Consider the following 24,067-nt stretch of genomic DNA (forward strand, 5'->3'; position numbering starts at 1 on the left):
TTTACTGCGTAGAAACTGCATCCCAATCCAGTAAATCCCTAACTAGAGGCTCACAAACATTTCACCATCATCCAAACTCAGCAAACATACAGATAAACAAATGTAAACACTGGCTTTTCATGCTCTTTGAGGTATAGATATCGTCCTCTAAATCTTCCATGTTTTTGTTGCTTATTTTTAGCTGCCCATCACTTAACATTGTAAACAAAAACAAACCAGAAAGCATGAAAATGTGTCTTATTGGGGAAGTAGGACCCTGGGGTTAGGGGTGAGGCCAAGGGATAGTTGCCTTAGAGTCGAACCCCACTCTGAAGAAGACTAAAACGCAGTAAAACAAAAACAAACGAACTGACTGCCATTGAGTCAGTGCCTACTCAGAGAAATCCTACAGGAAAGAGTGAAACTGCCTCAGTGAGCTTCTGAGACTCTAACTGTTTATAGGAGTAGAAAGGCCCGTTTTTCTCCCAGGAGAGGCTGGTGGTTTCGAACTGCTGACCTTTCAGATCAGAGCCCAAGCTTAACCACTGTGCCACACGGGCCCCCAAAATGCAGGAAAGGATGGCCTCATTTAAAAATAAGAATAGCATTTATTCGATCCTCCTTTAAGGTATCAGGATATTTTTAAAGGCTCTATCTAAATAAGCAATCACAGGAAGAATTTAACATTCACTTATGACTTGTTCCCCATATAATACTTTTAAAACTTTCTCCAAATAGGGTAAGCTTATATTCTGCTTTGCCTGTGGACACTTCTCATTTGTTCTTGTTATTCTGGCTTAATTATTAATAGTCCCCACCACTCCTCTCTCCAATGTGTCCTAGTTGGGACAATAGCATGATCCTTCTACATAAAGCATTTACATGTGGGCTTTCTGAGAACCAGGTCAGATGTAATGCCCTAGAGGTGTTCAGTATTTCACCTAAAATCAAAATAAATTATGCAGACCATGGAACATTTTCACAGGAAATTTTCAAAGTAATATTTTATTAATGGCTATAATATAGCAAAGGAGTCCTTATGGCACTATGGGCTAGGAAACAGGCTGATAACCACAAGAGGGGGTGGTTCAAACCCACCAGCTGCTCCAGCAGAGGAAGAAGAGGCTGTCTGCTACCAGGAAGATTTAAAATCCCAGAAACCCTATCTAGGTTTACTATGAGTTGGGGTTGAGTTCAGTTTCACAATATAACAAGGCATCCCTCAGTGGCACAAGCAGTCTGCTTGCTTTCTAACAAAAAGTTTAGTCCTTGAAATACAGTGGTACCTCACAGGAAAGACCTGGTGATCTATTTTCAAAAATCAAGGAAGGGATGAGTCAGCCAGGGTACAGTGTAGCACCGATGAAACACACACTATTCCTCTGGCTCCTTGAGGTGTCCTCACCCCCCAATATCATGACCCCAGGCCTGCCTTTCCTTTCAGTTCTGGTTAGACTGGAGCATGTACACAGGTGCAGATGGGAGCTCATGACACACGAATCCAGGTCAGATAAACCCCTCAGGAAGGGGAAGGTAGGGAGAGGAGGTGAGAAAGAGGGAACCGATCGCAATGATCGACACGTAACTACACACCACCCCTCAGGGGCACAAACAGCAGAATCCATGAGTGAAGAGAGACAGCAGTCGGTGTAAGATAATAAAAATAACAATAATTTCTAATTCATTAAGGGGGAGGGACGGTGGAAAGGTGGGGAGGGAGGGGGAAAAGAGGAGCTGATACCAAGGGCTCAAGTAGAAAGAAAATGTTTTGAAAAGGATGATGGAAAGATATGTACAAATCTGCTTGATACAATAGATGTATGGATTGTTATAAAAGTTATAAGAGCCCCCAATAAAATGATTTTAAAAAAATCTTACCACCAGGATGAATTAAACATTTGTAAATAAAAAGTATATAAGATAAACAATCAACCATTGAAAATCCTGAGGAGTGCGGGTAGACTCTGACCAGTTATATGGATTCTTCGGGAGAGGAAGTAGACATCACGGCAACTGGTTTGTTTCTGTGTTTACCTTTTAATAATAATATAAGAGCGCATCTAAGGAAAGAAATTATGGCAGATTTATAGGACCATGAGATGGCCAAAGTATGACCAAATGGGAACTTCTCCCGGGTCACCATGAATCACTTTGGCATCAGTGTACTTACACTGAGCCCTGAAAGGTTGAGATGCTCCTTTGAAAAGTGATAAGGAAGACAAGAGGTTTGAATTTAGGTTGGCTAGGATCTAAGTATTACATATTTTTAGAAATCAAAAGTTAGGTTGGGCTCTCTAGAGAAGGAAAAATGATGATGCTTACAGAGACAGAGAAATTTATATCAAGAAAATGGCTCGCACGGTTGTAGAAAAGAGCATGTCTAGTTTAAATGCTATGCGTTAGATGGTCAACTAGAGCAGTGGTTCTCAACCTGTGGGTCACGACCCCGTTGGGGGTCAAATGACCCTTTCACAGGAGTCGCCTGATTCATAACAGTGGCAGAATGACAGTTATGAAGTAGCAATGAAAATGTTATGGTTAGGGGGTCACCACCACATGCGGAACTGTGTTTCAGGGTCGCGGCACTAGGAAGGTTGAGAACCACTGAACTTGAGGCTTCTCCTTAATGGAGTAGGTTAAGTGACTGATGAACCCAAGATCAGCAAGAAGACCGCAGACTGATATCAGGCTGCAGAGGCAGGGAATCCAAGGTGAGCAATGGAGACTTGGGATTGGAGAGGTGGGTGAATCCAGGGCCAGAAGGGCAGATGGCAGGCTGCTCGATGGCCGCCTGGGTCAGGTGACCATAGCACAGGCCATGGCTTCAAGTCCAAAGAGGAGTTGTATGAGCCTGATAGAGGATCCAAACCGGTTTCAAACAGCATAAACAAGCTCCTTGCCATCACTCCTAACGACCCTGTGGGTTTCTAAGACCATTACTCTTCACAGGAGTAGGAAGCCCGTCTTTCTCCCGAGGCTCAGCTGCTGGTTTCAAACTGCTGACCTTGTGGTTCACAGCACCAAAAAAACCAGCAAGCATCCCACAGCACCTTTTATAAAGAAAGTAGGCCACACCCCCAAGGAAAACACCTTTCAAGTGCATCAGAACTGGGACCTGAGTGAGGGGTTTGTGATCCACCCTAGTCTTCTTGCAACGACTTGGCTCCTTGCAACCGACTCTACCATGGAGCTGATTGCATTGCATTTGATCACATCATGGGGTATTACCGGGCCTTTCCTGCCAAACCCCTGAAAATCTTGGCCCCACCAAATTGTACCAGAGCCCAACTACCACATACACTTCTCTTCTTGCCAGAATTGCCTCCGCGTCCCACACTTAGCTCATTCTGCGCATTTTGAATTTTGATGTCCTGTACCCTGGAAATATGCTCACTCCCAAAACAAACAAACACCCCTGAAGAATAAAATGGCACACAAAACATCCAGGTCCTCTTTCCCTTTTATCTTCTTGATGTTCCTCCTCTCCCCGTCCTCACCAGAATAGACCAAAGCCCAACCCACTGCCATTGAGTTATAACTGATAGCAGCTCTAGACAGGGCTTCCACGGGTGTGAGTCTTTACCCAAGTAGACAGTGCCATCTTTCTCCCAAGGAGAAGCTGATGAGTTTGAACTACCAACCTGGCAGTGAGCAGCCCAGTGCTTAGCTGACAGTGCCGCTTTCCAGAATAGTGGGAAGATTCCCAAGAAAGGGAGAAAAACAGGGATCATGTTCTTTGACTATTAAAAAAATTGAGACTTCTGGATTAATTCTGAGATAATTCAAAACTATTACCTTTTGTTGCAAAAGCTATCAAAAACAGTAATTAAGTTCATTTAGACATTGTCAATTTATTAAGCATAAATATTATGTGTTATTATGTCAACTTGTCACTTGAAATAGATTTTTAAGCATTGTGCTTCTCAATATTATTTATTAACTCAGTCTTACCACTATTAAATTTATCACTCACCAGAGAAACTAAATAGATATCCTGGCATGGAATAAAGATAGAGATGGCTGTCAATGATTATCCTAAGTCTAAAATTATAATCACAAAGTAAATGTGAATCACAGAGTATCTTTTTATTTTCTTCTTTCACTAACTTGTAGTAAATTCCCACAAGTAAAAATTTCTGTAAATTCAATGCTTTAAAAAAAAAATCAGACTGGATTTTTCTGAGAGGCCCCTCCCCCCTCTGTCATAAATATTAGTATATTTTTCTTATTACTGAGTATACAATAAGACTTGGACATAATTTCTTATGAAAATTAAAGTAATTTGTTCTTCTGAGCATTGGATCTCAAGCAGAAATCATTCAGATTTGACAGTATAGTAGTGTAGGCATGACATCTTTAGTGAAGCCCAGACCCTACAACAGCATCTACAAACAAATAGAATTCTAAACACAGGCTAAGTAGAAGTATGTGATGGACATAGAGCTATTATACCGAACACATACATTCTTGAAAAGCAATAGAGAAATATGCATTTTTTTCTCATGGAAAAAAAATAGGGAAAGCTATGCAAAGAATGTTTACATCATAGAACCTACACATAGGAAATACGAATAAGAGAAGACATTCAACCTCACTGACAGTCAAAGAAATTCAAATATATGTAGCAATAATATGGAATGTTTTACTTAATAGTTTGGCAAGGGAATTTTAGAGTGAGTAGTGCTGGTATAGGAATCCTGGTGGCACTGTGGAGTAGGGGTTCAGCTGCTAAATACAAGGTCATAAATTCAAACCCACCGTTCACTTTGAGGGAGAAAGATGAGGCTGTCTACTCATTTAAACACTTGCACTCTCAGAAACTCTGTGTCAGGTCCAGATGAGTTAGAATTGGCTCAAGGCAGTGGGTTTGGTTTGTGATGTCCTTTGTGTGTATGTGTTTTAATGCCTGTGGACATAGGTGTCAGGGTAAAAGGAGCAAGTCACTTTTCAATATAATATAATCCAGAGCATTTCTGGGGAGAAATTTAGCAATATGTGTTAAAAGCCTTATTGATGACATGAGAATTCTCCATCTGAAGATGAATCCTTATGGTATTACATAATCTGGTGTCAATTTGGAACTTGAGAGGATTAAGAGTGAAGGGGTGGAGTGTAGTCTGTCAATCAGGTCATAACCAATGAGGCCTCTGTGTGGGCATGGCCTTCTCCTAAGGATTCTGGGAACTCCTGCATTTCCTCCTTGGAGGTGGGACACATGCTCACTTCCTGAGAGACGCTCTACTCACAAGTCACAGGGCACTATGCTGATGGACCCCGTGCCCTGGGAACTGGAGGAGCCACATGGAGACCGCTGCCAATGCTGAGATACTTACAATGCCACTGGATCCAAAGACTTTCTACTCACTTGCCTGTGATCACCCTGCATTCAGCATCATTGCATGTGCTTCGTGAGTCTGAAGAAGACTCCATAGATTGGTATCAGACATATGGGCTAATATCAGACTTACGGACTTGATCTGGACTGGGCTGGGATGTTTTCTCAATATTCAATTGCTCTTGTATATAAAGCTCTTTCCTATATACATATGAGTCTCTGTGGATTTGTTTCCCTAGGGTACCCGGACTAACAGAACCCTTAAGAAGTGATAGAAGAAAAGTATAAGAAGTGTTTATAGTAGTGTTAACCATAGGGATTCACACTTTGTTAAACTTTGAAACAGTCCCAAAGTCTATGAATGCCTAGTTAGTTCCATAAATATGGTGCATTGAGATATAAAATATTATGCATTCATCAAGAATGCATATTTATACTTATTGACATACAGAACGTCCAGCATGTAGTTCATTGTAAAAAGCTTGTCATATAAAGAATATTTCCAGGAAGATTAGGTAGAACCTCTTTCTACACCAAAATAATATCAATACTTCTCTCTCCAATTGTACAGAATCTTTGTACTTTGTACCCTTCCATATTTTATAAGTTATTTACAATCAAAAGAAGGTGAGTGCAGAAATTTATTCAAAATTAGAAACCCAACTCAAACTCAGTGGCATCAAGTCAATTTCCACTCATAGTGACCTTAGCACCCTCTATGCTTGGCCCTCTAGGTTTCCAATGCTATAACTTTTTTTCCCCATTTTTTATCCTAGATATCTGTTTCCTTCTCTTTTGAAAATCATTTTAGGGGCTCATACAACTCTTATCACTATATATATATATATATATATATATATATATATATATATATATATATATATATATATATATATAGTAAAGCACACTTGTACATTCATTGCCCTTATCATTCTCAAAACATTTGCTCTCCACTTAAGCCACTGGCATCAGCTCCTCATTTTTCCCCTCCTTCCCTGCTCCCCCTCCCTCATGAACCCTTGATAATTTATAAATTATTATTTTGTCATATCTTGCACTGTCTAACGTCTCCCTTCACCCACTTTTCTGCTGTCCATCCCCAAGGGAGGAGGTTATATGTAGATCCTTGTAATCGGTTCCCCCTGTCAATTAGCCCCTCCCTCCACCCTCCCAGTATCGCCACTCACAACACTGGTCCTGAAGGGATCATCTGCCCTGGTTTCCCTATGTTTCCAGTTCTCATCTGTACCAGTGAACATCCTCTCAGATGGGCTGTGGGTCTCCACCCTGCACTCCCCCTCACTCACAATGGTATGATTTTTTTGTTCTGATCATGCCTGATACCTGATCCTTTCGACACCTTTTGATCACACAGGCTGGTGTACTTCTTCCATGTGGGCTTTGTTGCTTCTCAGCTAGATGGCCTCTTGTTTACCTTCAAGCCTTTAAGACCCTAGATGCTACATCTTTTGAAAGCTGAGCACCATCAACTTTCTTCACCACATTTGCCTATGCACCTATTTGTCTTCAGCGATCGTATCAGGGAGGTGAGCACACAATGATATGATTATTTTTCTTTGATGCCTGATAACTGATCCCTTTGGCACCTTGTGATCACGCATGCTGGTGTGCTTCTTCCATGTGGGCTTTGTTGCTTCTGAGCTAGATGGTCACTTATTTACCTTAAATCCTTTAAGCTCCAAGACACTATATCTTTTGATAGTCAGGCTCCATCAGCTTTCTTCACCACATTTGCTTATGCACCCGCTTTGTCTTCGGTGATTATGTTGGGAAGGTGAACATCATGAAATGACAGGTTGTTAGAACAAAGTGTTCTTGCATTGAGGGAGTACTTGAGTGGAAGTCCAATGTCCATCAGCTACCTTAATACAAGACCTATAAATATATGGACATAGATCTATTTATCCATCCTTATATATAAATATATTTACATATGTACATGCCTTTATTTAGACCTCTATAAATGCTCTTTGCTTCCTACATCTTTCCTCTATTTCCTTTGACTTTCCTCTTGCTCAGTCCTCATGCTCAGTCTTCATTTGGGTTTCAGTAATTCCTCTTGGTTACATGACCCTTGATCACGCCCTACCAGATCTCCTACACCCTCTTCACCACAAATTTGGATCACTTGTTGCTCTCTTGTCCCTGGGTTTGTCGACGTGGCTGTAACTTTTTACAGAAGTAGAAAGCCTCATTTTTCTCCTTCTAATAGGCTGGTGGTTTCAAACTGCTAATAGCAGCACGACCTGGAAACCACTACAACACAGAGCTCCAAGTTAGAAAGTGGCTATACTTCTGTTCACATGAAAAACATAAAGGGAGAGTCAAGTTTACAATGAACCCAGAATGATAATCATGGGAAGTTTTTGTATAAGGAGGTTTAGGTGGACATCTGCACCAACAAGAAATGAAGGGCTGAGTAGATGGTACTGAAACAGCTATGTGGTGAGCAGACTATTTGGAGAGGAGATTCTTAATAGCCCACTGTTGCTATTCTGAAGGTTGACACCTCTTGGTTTTTCTTTCCTGACTCTGTTTCTTCTCACTCAACAGCCCAAATTGGCCCAGATCTTGGGAGTAATTGGAGGGAAGTGGGAGAAAATAAAGAGTGATGACCACAAGAAAACTTTATAGGCCCCTGCTCCCAGACAATGCCATTAGAAGCAGAAATTTGGTGCTAATTTTATCTGTGGAAAAAATCCCAAAAATGAGCCCAAATGCCTCTCCTGTTCCACACACAAATATTTAAGCCAAAATTTAGCCCAGAGGAACACAAATGAACCAAAGAAATGCATATAGCTGGCTAAGTCCCTTACAAAGGAACCTTCAGTGTTTGCACTCAGCTAACAACATAACTCCTGGCTCTTCTACTGAAGTGATTCTCGGAAAAAAGAAACGTTAAATATGTTTTCTTAAGAAGCAAGTCAATGTGTCAGAAAAATATGATTGTCCTAATCCAGTTTAACTTTTAACCTCAATAAATAAGCAAGAAAAGCTTGCAACCCGAGCCTTTCCTAGCGGTAAATGTTTCTCTTCCTTCTTGCTCCTGAAGAGTTTCTCTTTTTTATCCTGGAGAGAAAGAGATATTATAATTCATCAAAATTTCATCCCCACAGGAATCTGGACACCCAAGAAATGAACTAGTGGAAGATATCAGGAAACCTACTTTCATAAATATTTCTTTGAAAAGAGGCAGGCACCCCTTTGGACACAACCTGGGGTGAGAGCAAAGGACTCATGCAAGGGCCCGTGGAAGACGTGCTTTCCTTCTCAAGACAAGGCGCAGAGGAATCCACCTGCATCAGCCAGTTATGAAGCTCTGAACTAGTCCCTTTAGCATTCTAGACCCAATAAGAAATGACGAGGTTAAGTGACTTCTCAGGGGTCCAATATCTACAAGTCAATTATTGGCAACATCCTGGGTAGGACACCTGGAGCAGAAGTTAAAGTGCTCAGCTGCTAACCGAGTAGTCAGTAATTAGAACCTACCGGCAGTTCCACAGGAAAACGATATGGCACGCTGCTTCCCTAAAGATTAGAGGCTATGCAAGAATAGGCTCAAACGTCAACAAGGGCTGTGACAAAAGCAACAGGAAGCATTTCACTCCTTGTACTTACAGCCACTGAGTCCGAACTGACTTAACAGTACCTAACAACTTGCTTGCTGAAAGCAAGGAAGACTTAAAATACTTGCTGATGAAGATCAAGGATTGTGGCCTTCAGTATGGATTACAACTCAAGGGAAAAGCCCAAATCCTCACCACTGGACCAACAGTTTACATGATGATAAATGGAGAAAAGGTTTAAGTTGTTACAGATTTTGTCTTGCTGGGATCCACAATCAATGCTCATGGAAGCAGCAGTCAAGAGAGCAAAAGACAAGTTGCCTTGGGTAGATCTGCTGCACAAGACCTCTTGTGAGAATTGAAAGCAAGGATGTGACTTTGAAGATTAAGGTCATCCTGATCCAAGCCATGGAATTCTCCATCACCTCACATGCATGTGAAAGTTGGACACTAAGTAAGGAAGGCTGAAGAAAAATCTACACATTTGAATCGAATCGTGGTGCCTGAGAAGACTGTTGAAAGTACCATGGACTGCTCAAAGGACAGACAGATATGTATTGGAAGAAGTCCGACCAGAGTGCTCCATGGAGGCAAGGATGGCAAGACTTTGTCTTACATAATTTGAGCATGCTCTCAGAAGAGACCAGTACCTGTGGAAGGGCAGCGTGTTTGGTAAAGTAGAGGAACAGCAAAGCAAGGAGGGGATTGGGACAAACCTGAGAACTTTGACACAGGGAATATATAGGCTATCAGAAATAGGGAAGGACACAAAAACAGATGAGGCACAAATTGACAAGTGGGATATACTGAAGATAAATCACCTGTGTACATGGAAAGAATTTACCAAGAGAGTAATAAACGAGTCCACAGACTGCAAAAATATCTTTAGCAATGACACAGCAGACAAAGGTCTTCTTACTAAACTCCGCAGAATTCTGTTAGCTTCCAAAAAGAAAACATCTAATTGCTCACTGAGGAGGTGGGCAAAAGATCTGAACAAAAGTTTCACCAGGGCACAAATCCAAATGGCCCATAAACATGTGAGAAAATGTTCCCGATCATTGGTCATAAGAGAAAATGCAAATTAAAACTACTATGAGATACCACCTCCTCAAAGAAATTCCAATCCAAAAAATCAGAAAGTAACAAGTGTTGGAGGGGCTGTGGGGAGCCAGGAACTCTCATCCACTGCTGGTGGGCATGTAGGTATGTACAGCCATAATGGAAATCAATTTGGCAATATCTAAAACAGATGGCAATCAAGTTACCATACAACCCAGCAATCCCCCTACTAGGCATATAGCCAGAAGAGGCAAGAAATAAACCACAGCCAGACATCTGTGATCCAGTGTTCATCGTGGCACAATTCACAATTGCAAAGAGTTGGAAAAAACCCAAATATCCATCAACAGATGAATGGATTGAAAAACTGTGGTACATACATACAATGGAGCACTATGCATCGCTATAAAGCAGTGATGAACGCATGAAGCGCATCACCATATGGGAAGAACTGAAGGAAATTATGCTAAGTGAAGTATATCAAGCACAAAAGGACAAGTACAACGTGAATTCACTGAGGTAAGCTTAAAAACATGCAAAAGGGGAATAGGGGAAAAGCTACCATATATACTCATGTATAAGCTGAGTTTTTCAGCACATTTGTAGTGCAGTTTTGTACTAAAATTAGGTGTCTCGGCTGATAATCTGGTTGGTTTATACTCGAGGATATGCGGTACTATATACATACATACCTGAGGAGAGGTCCAGGTACTATGGCAGGGGTGAGACCCAATCCCGGGACATATATGGCAGCTAAATAAAAAGGAGTCGGGAAAGGACATGGGTAGTGGGAACAGGGCACTACTAATACATGCAAGGGGAGGGTGTTGTTTTTATCTGCAGAAGAGAGAGAAAGGGACCAGACTTCAACCCTGTACCCCAAGACGTGAATGCAACATACCTGCATGAAGCAGGGAACCAATAGAGAGATCTGTGAGGTTGACCCCAATCCCAACTATATAGACACACCTTCTCCTCCCAGAAGAATGCATTACAGAGGACAGCACTGAAGCTACAGCTCAGAGAGAGGGGCGCATCTGAGCAAAGCACACGGGTGCAAACAAAGAGGGAAGGAGAGACAGTGGAACACATCCTGGCCCACCAAGCCCCGAAGATGATATTCCTGCTCAGAGAAGACAATGCAAAGAGAGAACCAAAGGGTCGGCCCCACCTTGAGACAAGATGTCCCTCACTAATCCATAGTGCTATGAGGGACAACACTGGAGGCACAGTGTGAGAATTGTGTCCAATCTGACCCACCACATCGGGGTGAAACGCTAAGGGTGTGCAACAGAGCATCAAGGGGAGCAAAGCAATGAAGTCCGTGGGGAATACCAAAAATAGACTTTGGGGCCAGGGCATGGCACCCCACCAGATTCAACTGGAAAATATGCCTAAAGGTCAAAAAACAGACCCGGAACTATTTATAGGCTTCTCTTTCTTTCTTAATTTTTTTTTGGGGGGGTGCATTGGTTTTTGTTGTTGTTTTGTTGTTTTGTTGCTCTGCCTTGTTTTTGTGCTTATTATTGTCTCTGCATGTCTATCTAGATAAGATTGACGAGATAAATAATCCAATCCGGAGGAGAAAACAACAGGACCGACAGCTCCGGGTTGGGGGTTGGGCATGAGAGAAGGGAGGCAGGGAAAGGAAGTGGGTGTTAACAAACCCAGGGACCAGGGAACAACAAGTGATTTAAAATCAATGGCAAGGAGAATGTAGGATGCCTGCCTGGTAAGGCTTGATCAAGGGCAATGTAACCGAGAGGAATTACTGAAACCTAAATGAAAGTCAAACATGATAGTGGAACAAGAGGAACGTAAAAGGAAATAGAGGAAAGAACCAGGAGGCAAAGGAAATTTATAGAGGTCTAAATACAGACATGTACATATATTTTTATGTAACAATAGGGAAATAGATCTATGTACATATATTTATATGTTAAGTATTAAGCAAATGGACATTGGGCCTCTACTCAAGGGATGCCTCAATGCAAGAACACTTTGTTCTAAGATCCTGGCACTTGGTGATGCTCACCTTCCCAACACGATCGTTGAAGACAAAAATGGGTGCATAGCAAATGTGAAGAAAGCTGATAGTGCCCAGCTATCAAAATATATAGTGTCTGGGGTCTTAAAGGTTTGAAGATAAACAAGTGACCATCTAGCTAGAAGCAACAAAGTCCACATGCAAGAAGCACACCAGCCTGTGTGATCATGAGCTATTGATAGAACCAGGTATCAGGCATCAAAGACCCAGAACAAAAAAGCACATCAATGTGAATGAGGGGGAATGCAGAGTGGAGACTCACAGCCCAGCTGTAGACAATTGGACATCCCCTTTTAGAAGAGTCACAAGGAAGAGACGAGCCAGTCAGGGTGCAGTTTGGCACCGATGAAATGTACAACTTTCCTCTAGTTCTTTAATGCTTTCTTCCCACCCCACTATCATGATCCCAATTCTACCTTACAAATCCAGCTAGACCAGAGCAAGTACATGGGTACAGATCAGAGCTGGAAACACAGGGACTCCAGGGCAGATAAACCCCTCAGGACCAATCATGAGAGTAGTGCTACCAGAAGGGTAAGAGTATGGTGGGGAGAGAAAGGGGAACTAATCACAATGATTCACATATAACTCCCTCCCTGGGGGATGGACAACAGAAAAGTGGGTAAAGAGAGACATTAGTCAGTATAAGACTTCAAAAAATAATAATTTATAAATTATCAAGGTTTCATGAGGGAGGGAGGGTGGGAGAGGTATGGGGTGTGATGAGGAGCTGATACCAAGGGCTCAAATAGAAAGAAAATGCTTTGAACATGATGATGGCAACAAATGTACAAATGTGCTTGACACAATGGATGGATGGATGGATGGATGGATGGATGGATGGATGGATGGATGGATGGATGGACTATGATAAGAGCTGTATGAGCCACCAATAAAATGATTTTTTTAAATTACTAGGTGCTACCCCCATCCCACCATTAAACAACGATGGACTACAGTTCGTAATCCAGGCTAAAATGTAGGTATCTGCTTTGCAGGCCCCATGCCGTAACTCCTTTTGGGCAGTATCACCCACTTTGAGAAACACTGAGATAATATGAAAAGTGATGTTAATCTGCTTCATCCTCTGGTTCTCTCCTCAGAACTCAGCTGCTATGACTAGATAGATAATCTCTAATCTAAAGAGAAATGTCGTCGTCATTACAGCCTCTTAAGTACTCTCTCTCTCCCTCCCTCCCTTTCTCTCCCATTCTCTCCTTCTGCCTCCTCTTTTCCTCTATTTTTTTACTTCATTTTATTTCCTAATTGCTGCTGTCATCTCTGCAGATACTACTATAAGACAGTGGTTTTCAAAGTATGAGCCAGTAGCATCAGCATAACCTGAGAAATGCCGCTGAGCCTATCTAAATCTATTGAGTCAGAAATTGGGAACGGGGCCCAGAGTTATGTGTATTAGCAACTGTTTACATGATATTTATACATGGGTTAAAATTTGATAACCACTGCCCCAAGCAACATTCTTATTCCTATATCTTCCAAGCTCTAGGTCTGGCTTTCAGAAAGTCATATGCTGTGACTGGGACATCTTGTTTGGCATCAACTCCCACTACTTGCCAACACCCGGACTCCTCTGGGTGTGACCTGGCTATAGTCTCTAGTGTTTTGCCATGGCTTAAAAAAATGCAACAGTTTATTTTAGTGCATGGTACAAAATAGCATACTTTTCATTATACCTCAAATACTTATTAGTTAATGGTTCTTTTCCCAGCTGCTTTGTTGAACTTCAGTTTTTAGAGGTAAGAAGTGTAAAGGCGAAGATGTGGTTCTGCACCCCAACAGTCTAGATTTTCTTTAGGTCTTAGAAGCGACACGAATCCCTCAGTGAATCCCCTGGGAACACAGACCAGGGATGTGAATAGCTTCGCTCTCATACACAGTGCACTGGAACGTGGGCTATTACAGATATCATTAGGCTGAAATATAACATCTGATCACTTGATCATCTCTGTGACCCATTTTAAAGTTGGTCTAGTTTTTAATATTTTCTGTTTTCTTTGCAACTGGGGTTTTGCATTATTTTATTTTGTTATTCGTGTTAGCTTTGTTTGACTGTATATTGTTGCATGTTTTTCAGTATATGAAACCTAGGATGGATGAATCTATAGAGATGGTAATTGGATTAATGATTCCTTGGGAGCATACCAGGGGTAGATTGTGGGCAAGTGGGGAGCTACTAGCAAGAAATACAAGAAAAAAAGACAATGTTCTAAAATTGATAGTGGTCATTATTATACAACTCTTCTTGATTTGATTGAACTATTGAGTTGTATTTGGGTTATGTCTTAATAAAATTGAAATAAAAAGTTAAATATTTCAGCCACCTTATTGCTAATGAATATGAGCGCTAGTAACACAGCGGATAAAGCACTTGGCTTCTACCTGAGAGGTCGGTGGTCTGAACCCACACGCAAAAGATCCAATAATCTATTTACACAAAGATTCCTGCTCTGTCCTAGGAAGTCACTGCAGGGTCACTACTCGTTGGAAATAGCTGCCCACAGCAATGCATCTTGGTTGACAATTCCAATGACTTATCCCATCTGGCCACGGCGAAAATGGAAGGAGTAAGTTCATTGTCTAGCCCACAAAAAGTGATCAATAAATGCTAGCTATATGGCACTTGAAGATGTAGTAGATTTTCTTTCAGATTTCTGTTACGATGTCATCAACACAAGTGGCCTTTTGGACGTCATATTATTTTAAGTGTTCCTGGGTTCCAGGCCAAGAGCACTGGTGGTGCATCGGAGTAAGCACTGAGCTAATTGCATAGTCAGCAGTTCAAACCCTTGGTCCACTCCACCCATCAACAAGAGATAAGTCTGTCTGTTCCCACGGGATTTAAAGTCTCAGAAACCCGCGGGAGCAGGTCTGCTCTGTCCTATAGGGCATCTCTGGTTCTCAAATGACTGTAGGGCAGTGAGGTTTGGGGTTTTTTCCCCCGGTAGAATGCCCAGGTCTTAACTCTCCCACTGCGTCCCAGGAAGTCTGAATAAAATGCATACGTTAGCTGACTGTCTTGCCCAAGTAGCAAAGGAGGCTAGATGATCGAATGTAAGACAAATGGAAAGAGAGAGAAAAGCGTCATTGATATCATTCCAGTGGGGAGGGGCTGGCAGGTAGACAGTAAGATTGGGACACTTTTGTTGAGTCAGCAACCCTTGGAATAGATGGGCCAGGAAGGAAAACCGGCAAGTTCAGGAGATGAGGTAGGAGGGTGGAGGCCCTGGGTGGTGAGAACAGTGAATGTCCTCCACTCCTACCCACAAGGCTGGAGGTCCCGCAAAAGAGAGTCCTGGTGACTGCCTTTTGAAAAGCTCGGGCCAGAATTGATGTCGTGGTAACGGGTCTGCAGCTAGAAGCCCTGGTGGTCTAGTGGTGGTCTGGTGGCACTTTGAAACCACCAGGAGCAACCTGGAAGAAAGACTGGGCTTTCTACTCCCGGAAATAGCGACAGTGTCAGAAATCCACAGGGGGTTGCTAGGAGTCCACAGTGACTCGATGGCCATGAGTACTTGCTCGGTTGGCTAGGAGTGTCTCGGTGTGAGGAGGAAGTGGAGGCAAGAAGGAAAGGCAACGGTGGGTAATAAGCCAGGTCAAAGAGAACTGCACAGCCCCACCAACTCAGCGAGCTTCACTTCTCCCTGTGACTGGAAGCACGTCGAGCAAAGTCCTCAGCCCTCAACTCAGTAGGCTTTGCTCTCATACAGCCAGTGATGTGAGCCGTAGACAGGAAAACGGGCATCTCTACATTTAGAACGAAGCTCTCTTCTGCTTAAGTGTATAATGCAAAATTACTGATTTGTGTGTGGCGGCGGGGTGAGATGAGCAGGGTGTGTTTTGCTTAAAAACTTCGGAACCACTTTGATTGGTGCCTCCAAGTATATCTCAATATATATTTACATGAATTTTTAACATCACTGATATCATTTCAAACCCACCTAGAGGCCCTGGCCAATTATTTCAGCATGCTCAATTGTTTTGGCCCTACTCCACCTCTGAGCTGGAGAGCTGTGCTTCCCACTAGAGCGCTGCTCAAATTACGTCTTGACTCCGAACCATTGCTGCACGTTGCCTCGGCGCACGTAAATAGTACTGCCCGCAGAGAGGGTAGATGTGTACTGTATTGGAGAGCTCTGCTGGTCCTGATCTGTGTGTTTGACTTAACGCCTATTTATGCCACTTAAAGTAATCCAATGTACTCCTTCCTTCGGAATTGAAATCCTTTCAATACCATCACTCCAGCCCATTTAAATATTTTTCATTCAGATGCAATTACATCAGGAGGTGAGCCAAATGGTTTAGGAAGGGCATGGGCATTTCCAACAAGAAGGCTGTTGGCTGCCCACCAAAGGATTGCTTGGTGTTCATAATTCCCACTTCAATTCTCTTCTCTGCACGGTTCCCATTTATAGAGCACCCTCAATCCTTCTCCCTATTCCTGGTGAATGCTCACAACCTGTGTTGAGGAAGGCTCATTGTAACAACCACTGGGAGGTTTGCTTACATTTCTTCCTTGCTTGCCTTTTTGCTGACAACAATGTCTGCATGTTTTTATGTACAGGGTATTTTCAATCGCTTCATATGCATGTGAAAGCGGGACATTGAATATGGACAACTGAAGAAAAATAGATGCATGGGAATTGTGGTGCTGGCGAAGACCTGTCCAAGCACCCTGGAGTGATGACAGAATAAATCAATCCGTCTTGGAAGAGGTCTAGCTCCTTCGAAGCCAGGCTAGAGACACTGTATCTCCCAGACTTCGGACAGGTTATCAGGAGAAACTAGCTGCTGGGAAAGACCATCATGGGAAAGAAGAGGGGCAGTGAAAAAGAGGCTTCGCACAGCTGCTGCAGCCGTGGGCTTGCATGCAACAATGGTGAGGAGATGCTTCAGGACCGGGCAGGGTTTCAGTCTGGTGTATGTGGGCTCATTATTAGGGGGAGCTAATTCAATGCCACTGAACAACCATGACATCTATAATTCTCCCTTTGTTTCTTTGTTTGTTTTGTTTTCCTTTAATCATTTTATTAGGGACTCATACAACTCTTATCACAATTCATGCATACATCAATTGTGTAAAGCACATCTGTACATTCATTGCTCTCATCATTCTCAAAACATTTGCTCTCCACTTAAGCCCCTGGCATCAGCTCCTCATTTTGCCCCTCTCCTCACTCCCCCATCTCTCATGAACCCTTGATGATTTGTAAATTATTATTTTGTCATATCTTGCCCTGTCTGACATCTCCCTTCACCCACTTTTCTGTTGTCCATCCCCCAGGGAGGAGGTCACATGTAGGTCCTTGTAATTCGTTCACCATTTCCACCCCACCCTCCCTCCACCGTCCCAGTATCACCATTCTCACCACTGGTGCTGAAGGGATCATCCGCCCTAGATTCCCTGCATTTCCAGTTCCTATCTGTATCAGTGTACATCCTCTGGTCTAGCCGGATTTATAAGATAAAATTTGGCTCATGATAGTGGGGTGGGGGAAGGAAGCATTTAGGAACTAAAGGAAGGTTGTATGTCTCATCGTTGCTACATCACACCTTTACTGGATCATCTTCTCCCCGAGACCCCTCTGCAAGGGGATGTCCAGTGGCCTACAAATGGGCTTTGGGTCTCCACTCCACACTCCCCACCTCATTCACAATGATATGATTTTTGTTCTGATGATGCCTGATACCTGATCCCTTCAACACTTCATGATCACACAGGCTGGTGTGCTTCTTCCATGTGGGCTTTGCTACCTCTTTGCTTTCTTCACCACATTTGCTTAAGCACCCATTTGTCTTCAGTGATCGTATCAGGGAGGTGAACACACAATGATATGATTTTTTTTCTTTGATGCCTGATAACGGATCCCTTCGGCACCTCATCATCATGCAGGCTGGTATGCTTCCATGTGGACTTTGTTGCTTCTGAGCTAGATGGCCGCTTACTTACCTTCAAGCCTTTATGATCCCAGACATCATATATTTTGATGGCTGGGCACCATCAGCTTTCTTCATCACATTTGCCTACTCACCTGCTTTGTCTTCAGCAATTGTGTTGGGAAGGTGAGCATCATAGTATGCCAGTTTAATAGAACAAAGTGTTCTTGCATTGAGGGAGTACTTGAGTGGAGGTCCAATGTCCAACTGCTACCTTAATACTAAACCTATGCATATATGCACATAGATCCATTTCCCCATCCTCATATAAATATATTTACATATGTACATGCCTTTATTTAGACCTCTATAAATGCCTTTTGCCTCCAACTCTTTCCTCTATTTCCTTTGACTTTCCTCTTGTCCCACTATCATGCTCAGTCTTCATTTGGGTTTCAGTAATTACTCTCGGTTACATTACCTTTGATCACGCCCTACCAGGCCTCCTATACCCTCCTCACCACCGATTTGAATCACTTGTTGTTCCCTTGTACCTGGGTTTGTTAACACCACTACCTTTCCCCCCCACCTCCCCATCTCCCATGTCCCCCTGTCTGTCCTGTTGTTTACTCTTCCAGATTGTTCATCCAGCGTATCTTATTTAGATAGACCTGCAGAGATAATAACATGCACAGAAACAAGACAGAGCAAAACCAAGCAACAAAAGAAAACAACAACAACACCAACAAGGCAATGGCACAAAATAAAACACAACAACAAGAAAGAAGAGCATGTAGTTGGTTCAGAGACTGTTGGCCTCTCGCTTTGTTTCTTGTCCACAGTCCTCCATGCACATTTTTCACATTATGTGATGCAGTCATGAAGCTTCTAAAAATCTCTCCAACCTCACAGATGCAAGTTTAGCTTGAATGTGAGCTTGCCCTAGAATCATAACTTTGAAATGCAAGGTTTTGAATATTAACAAAAACAGCAAATTTTGAGGCTAAATCATCAATAATGCCTTTTTAATGTGCCCAGACAGATGTTTATTCTGTCTTTATTTATGAGAACACAGCTGAACCATAGCATGTGAACTACATAATTCAGTAGAATGCATAGAGAAAACTAATGATTCTATATTCTAATAACTGTTTTATGAAAAGCTTTTCATTTAATTCTCAAAACTGACTCGTGAATCGACACTTGCATAATGCAAAGAAGTTATATTTAATTCTATAACTCTCCTCACATGCCGGGTTTCAAATCGGCTTCTTAGTAAATGTCCCTTTGGGGGCTCATTATAACTATTCCTGTCTTCCCTCAAAACAAACCCATTATGAATGCTCATTTCCCTTCTTCTCCTGACTTCTGGCTGTCAGATTTACACCTCTTCCAACCCATGTTATCTTGGCCTGTGGCAGCAATCTCACAGCCAAGGACAAGAAGCCCAAGCCAGACAGAAGTTGCCAGAGAGTACCAACAAATGTGTTTCTTATGCGATCCACTCAAGAAATAGCCTCAAATGGTATCACAGGTGAGTTAACATGGGCTACTGGATGCATTATTAATAAATCACTGGTTGAAATCCATAGTCATAAAAGCCCAACCTTGTGGAATTGCATGAGACTGTACAGCCAAATCACACCCACAGGTAGACCCCAGTGCCAGCCCAAGGCTCCGAGATGAGAGGGCTGAGGTCGTGTTGCTCCTTAGAAAGATAGGAAGGTTTGGCAACTTCAGGCTGGTCACACATGGAGATATTATTTCAGCAATCATCACAACTTCAGTGCCCAGGGAAGGTTCAGTTTGAAATCTTCCTGAAAATGAATGGATTTCTTAGCCCCAATGTCATACGGGAAGCATCTTTATTGAAACAAACCATCTCCCCAAGAGACTCCAAACTATATCCACTGCAGTTGACCCTACTACAGGACAGAGTCGAACTGACCCATGGACTTCCCAAGGCTGTACCTCTTACAGAAGATCACTTCCCATGTTTCTTCTGCAGGACCACATATGTTTCCATTCAGGCCTCCTCCCCAGCAAGAATGGACACCTAATTACCTCAAATGTTTTTGACTTCCAGAAAGAAAAAAAAAAAGATGTATTGACAGAAGCTAACAGTCGCCCCAGCAGAAATCGGAGAGATGTGATATTGTATATGTGCTTCTGAAGCCTGTCATGTGTTCTAACGTAGCTACTAGAATTGCTTTTAATCTGTAGGAAGGCTGGAAGCTTACAGGCTCTATTGATGTCGTGTTCCTGAGGGTTCTCTCACTGGAAAATGTAAGGGTAGCACAGTTTAGTCGGCTTACATTGGGTAACAAAATATGTCCTTATTGTAGACACTTGTGTGTGCGCGTGTGTGTGTGCCTGTGTGTAAAGAGAGAGAGTGAGGCAGAAGAAGAGAGAGATCGGTGTGTTTCATCTTATGTGAAATCTCCATCAGCACAGAAGTCACGGTCCACAACTCTCAGGCATAACAATGACAACGGTTTCTTGAACTCTTGATTGCTTTAGCAATAAGCTGGAAATCCTAATGTACTTTTTCCAGAGTACATGTTCTGTAACTCAGTTTTAAACTGTTCTGAAAATATGACCTAATCACAAGGCTTCATGTCTCAACAGAGCAATGGTAGGAAAGTCTCACGCTTTATCCTAAAGTGCTATAAAGAAGCAGCCGGGTCCAAGGAGATAATTTCACAGTGTAGTGAGGAAGCAGAATCCCTTTTAATTTTAAAATCTGTATGAACTTGTGGTAATGATGGGCCTAGAGCCCAAACATGTGGAATAACACTAAACCAGAAAATATGATCCAATAAAACCAGAACCTTGGAAGGGGAAGCCACTTGGCTTCCTGGGTTTAGCACCTGGGGCTCTTCCACCTCTAGACCTAAGCAACAAGAATCTTCACAGAGTTCTCTGGGTGCCCATTCCAAGGACCTGGTGCTGCCCAAAAAGCTGATGAGAGGGTCTGAGTCTGCTCACAGTTCAGTAGGATCTACCCACTTTTGGTGGATCCATATTGCTTGAACCTGGCCCCAAAGGTTAGTTCTTGGTCTCTTTTCCTTTCACTTTGCTCAGGAAAATTCGTTTTTGTTTTTTTTCTTTATAGTATTATTTGGAGAAACCATGTCTTCCAAAGGAAGTTCACTCTGAAAGCAATTAATATTATCAGAGTTTTTAAAATCTTACTGTTAGATGAATACTTGTTCTGTGCCATGTGGAATCATTCAAATCTCAGTTTTCAGGACGGTGAACTGCCCCTTCAGTTAGAAATTAAGGTTCTGTGATCATTACAGATAAAACGCCCAATATTTCCCTTTTTTTTATATTTTGGTCTTCTTGTACCAGGGCTACACCCTATAATAAGATGGGACTTTGGTGATCTTCAACAGATATTGCTTTTTTAAGAGATATTGCTCCAGGAAAAATTTGACCCTTTCTCAAAAACCAGAGTGAAATGAAAATGTATTATTCAATAAACTATTCAGGTCTTGACAGAAAACACTTGGGAGGCATTTTCAAAGGGTCATTCTGATTTAGATCTGAGAAATAGGCAACATTATGGATTAGGTCCACAGAGCATAGACACTGCACCAGAATTATGGGCAACGAGTGGTTAGATGAAAACCTATGTCCTCTCTTTCTGTGCGTCCACTGAGGCCACTCCCTAGAGAAATGCGCTACACACTTTCATCCACACTTATTCACTCGTTATTCATTTTCCTGCAGAGATTCAGTTACCAAGTATCTTCTGTCCACCAAGCCTTGGGGTACCCTTCCAATACAAAGATGAACGCAAGAGAGTTGTCTTCTTCAATGAGGGAACGGCTTAGTTTAGGAACCATCTAAGTCGATCACCATAGTCCATAAGGGAAGCATGCAGTGCTAAAGTAAAGAAAAGTTCAGCTCTTGATTCAAACTGAGAGGCAAGCAGGATATTTGAGTCAAGTCAAAGACTGGGATGAACAGATGAACTCACTGAGGTAAGATGGGATCACAAACATGTACAGAAACATGGACAAGAGAGACTGGGATTGTGATTTGAATGACCATGTCAGTCAATATGATCATGCTATGGGATGGATTAGTAGAGCATGCAGCTGCAGAAATGATTAAATCTGCACTCTGAAAGGATTTCAATTGCCTTTTGAGTGGCCTCACTTGGTACAAAAAAAAGAAAGAAACGTGAGCTCGATAAATATTTTAGTGAGGCATGATTAAATTGTAAGTCCTTTTTTAGTTTTATAATCTTGATATTTTAGTTCTTCGTTGCTTAATTTTACATTTTAATTTAACTTACAATATGAAATCAAGGAGTGGCCTTGTCAGAGTCAACTCGATTACCACTAACATCAAACACACATGGTTAACAATAGAAAAAATGTAATTTAAAACATTTTAATAATGTTTGAATAGAGAATATATTTATGTTTTCAAAAATTAAAACAATATAAAAAGCATACAATGAATTAGGGATATCCATCTCTGCCCTTTTTCTCTAAATACAGCTTTAAATACAGTAACATTTTTATTAGTTGCTTACAAAAACAAATAAATGTAAATCTGTATTCATTTCCCTCTTTTCTTGCCTAAAACATAACATACTCTCTGCTTGGGGCTGCACCTTGCTTTTCCCACTTAATAATGTATCTTAGAGATCTTCCTATATCAATACATGGAGAACTTCCTCATTCTTTTAAAACTGCCTAGCATTTGTAAAAGAATACTCATTGCAATGATTTAAAAGGAAGAAAAAAGATTTAGGGAAGAGAAAGTTTCAGAAATTTAGGCATAAAGAGAAAAGCTCTGAAAAAGTAGGATTGACCAAATAGAGACGAGAGGGGCTATGAACAAAATTGGGTGATAAATTGTGAATTGGAATTGGTGTCCAGGTTAATTTATGGAACAATTAGATGACAAGGCATTTGCTGAGAGAAGGAACTCACTGAACCAGTGGATTGGGAGAGAACGGACTGGAGGGGATGCAAAGTTACATGTGGATGTAGAACATCCTGCCTTTGTCGGGCCACTTGTGTATCCAAGTGGAGAAGCTTAGGTGAGCTTCTTGGCAAGTAACATATCCTTAAGGACACAATAACTTTACAATTGGAAACCCTCCTGAACCTTGCTTATGTATCCCTTCTTTTATATCCATTTTTCTATAATAAATCCATAATATAATTAGCCTTTGTGAGGCCCGGGGGTCACTGGGAATCATGAAGGCAGAGGGGTTAGGGAGAATTCATGCACTTGTAGCCAGCTGGTAAGAAGTAAGGGCGTCCTGGGGACCCCCAGAGTGGTGACTCCAATCCTAAGAGGGGATTGGCAACACGCAGACTGAGAGCTATCCAGGTCAGAAGTAAGGTTCCTGGGATACCCCAAACTTGTGGCTGGTACCTGAAGTCCAGAGAAGACTAGGCAGTTTGGAGAACTATACCAATTCATGTGTAAGCCTGACCTAATTTGATGACTGAGGGTCAGAAAAAGGAGAATTATCTTTGCAACTGGTATCAGAAAAGGCTTTTGGATTGGTGTCTGAAGACACACTTCCTAGATATCCCACAGTTCTCTTTCCCGTGGTCCCAAAGCCAGCATGGCCCCAAGGCCACATCAATGGTCCCTTATCTAGTCTGCTCTCCTGAGGAAGGAATGCGTGCATTCTCTAGTATACACAGTAGGACCAACGGCGACCAAGAGGTGATAGTTTATGGGACACGTGGAAGAGTCGTGGAAAAGTGAGTTGGAATATCCACTCATATGTACATAAGGATCATATGCACATGGTGAGCTGGAGTATCATATGTCCATATGTACACGTACATGTCCATAAGGCTCCTCATGGTACGAATAAGAGCCAGAGGCTGGTGGAGAGAGTAAATAGCTCTCCTCACACCACATCTCTTAACAGTCTGAGCGCTGTGGATTCAAACAAGCATTCTAGAGCACCATGAATGTAGTTTTGACAGGTTGCAAGACAGCCCATATTTAATTTAGCAGTGTGGTAGCTAATTTCACTTGATTTGTAACTTGTAAACATGTAGACATAAGGCATATGGTCCTCCGTTTGTATTCTTGAGCCTGTGCCACAAAGTTGATGGGCAGCCGTGCAATAGAGAGCAGGACGCTGAGACAATGACAGCCATTGAGAGAGCGAGG

Source organism: Tenrec ecaudatus, chromosome 11 (genome assembly GCF_050624435.1).
Source record: "Tenrec ecaudatus isolate mTenEca1 chromosome 11, mTenEca1.hap1, whole genome shotgun sequence".
Classification (NCBI taxonomy): Eukaryota; Metazoa; Chordata; class Mammalia; order Afrosoricida; family Tenrecidae; genus Tenrec; species Tenrec ecaudatus.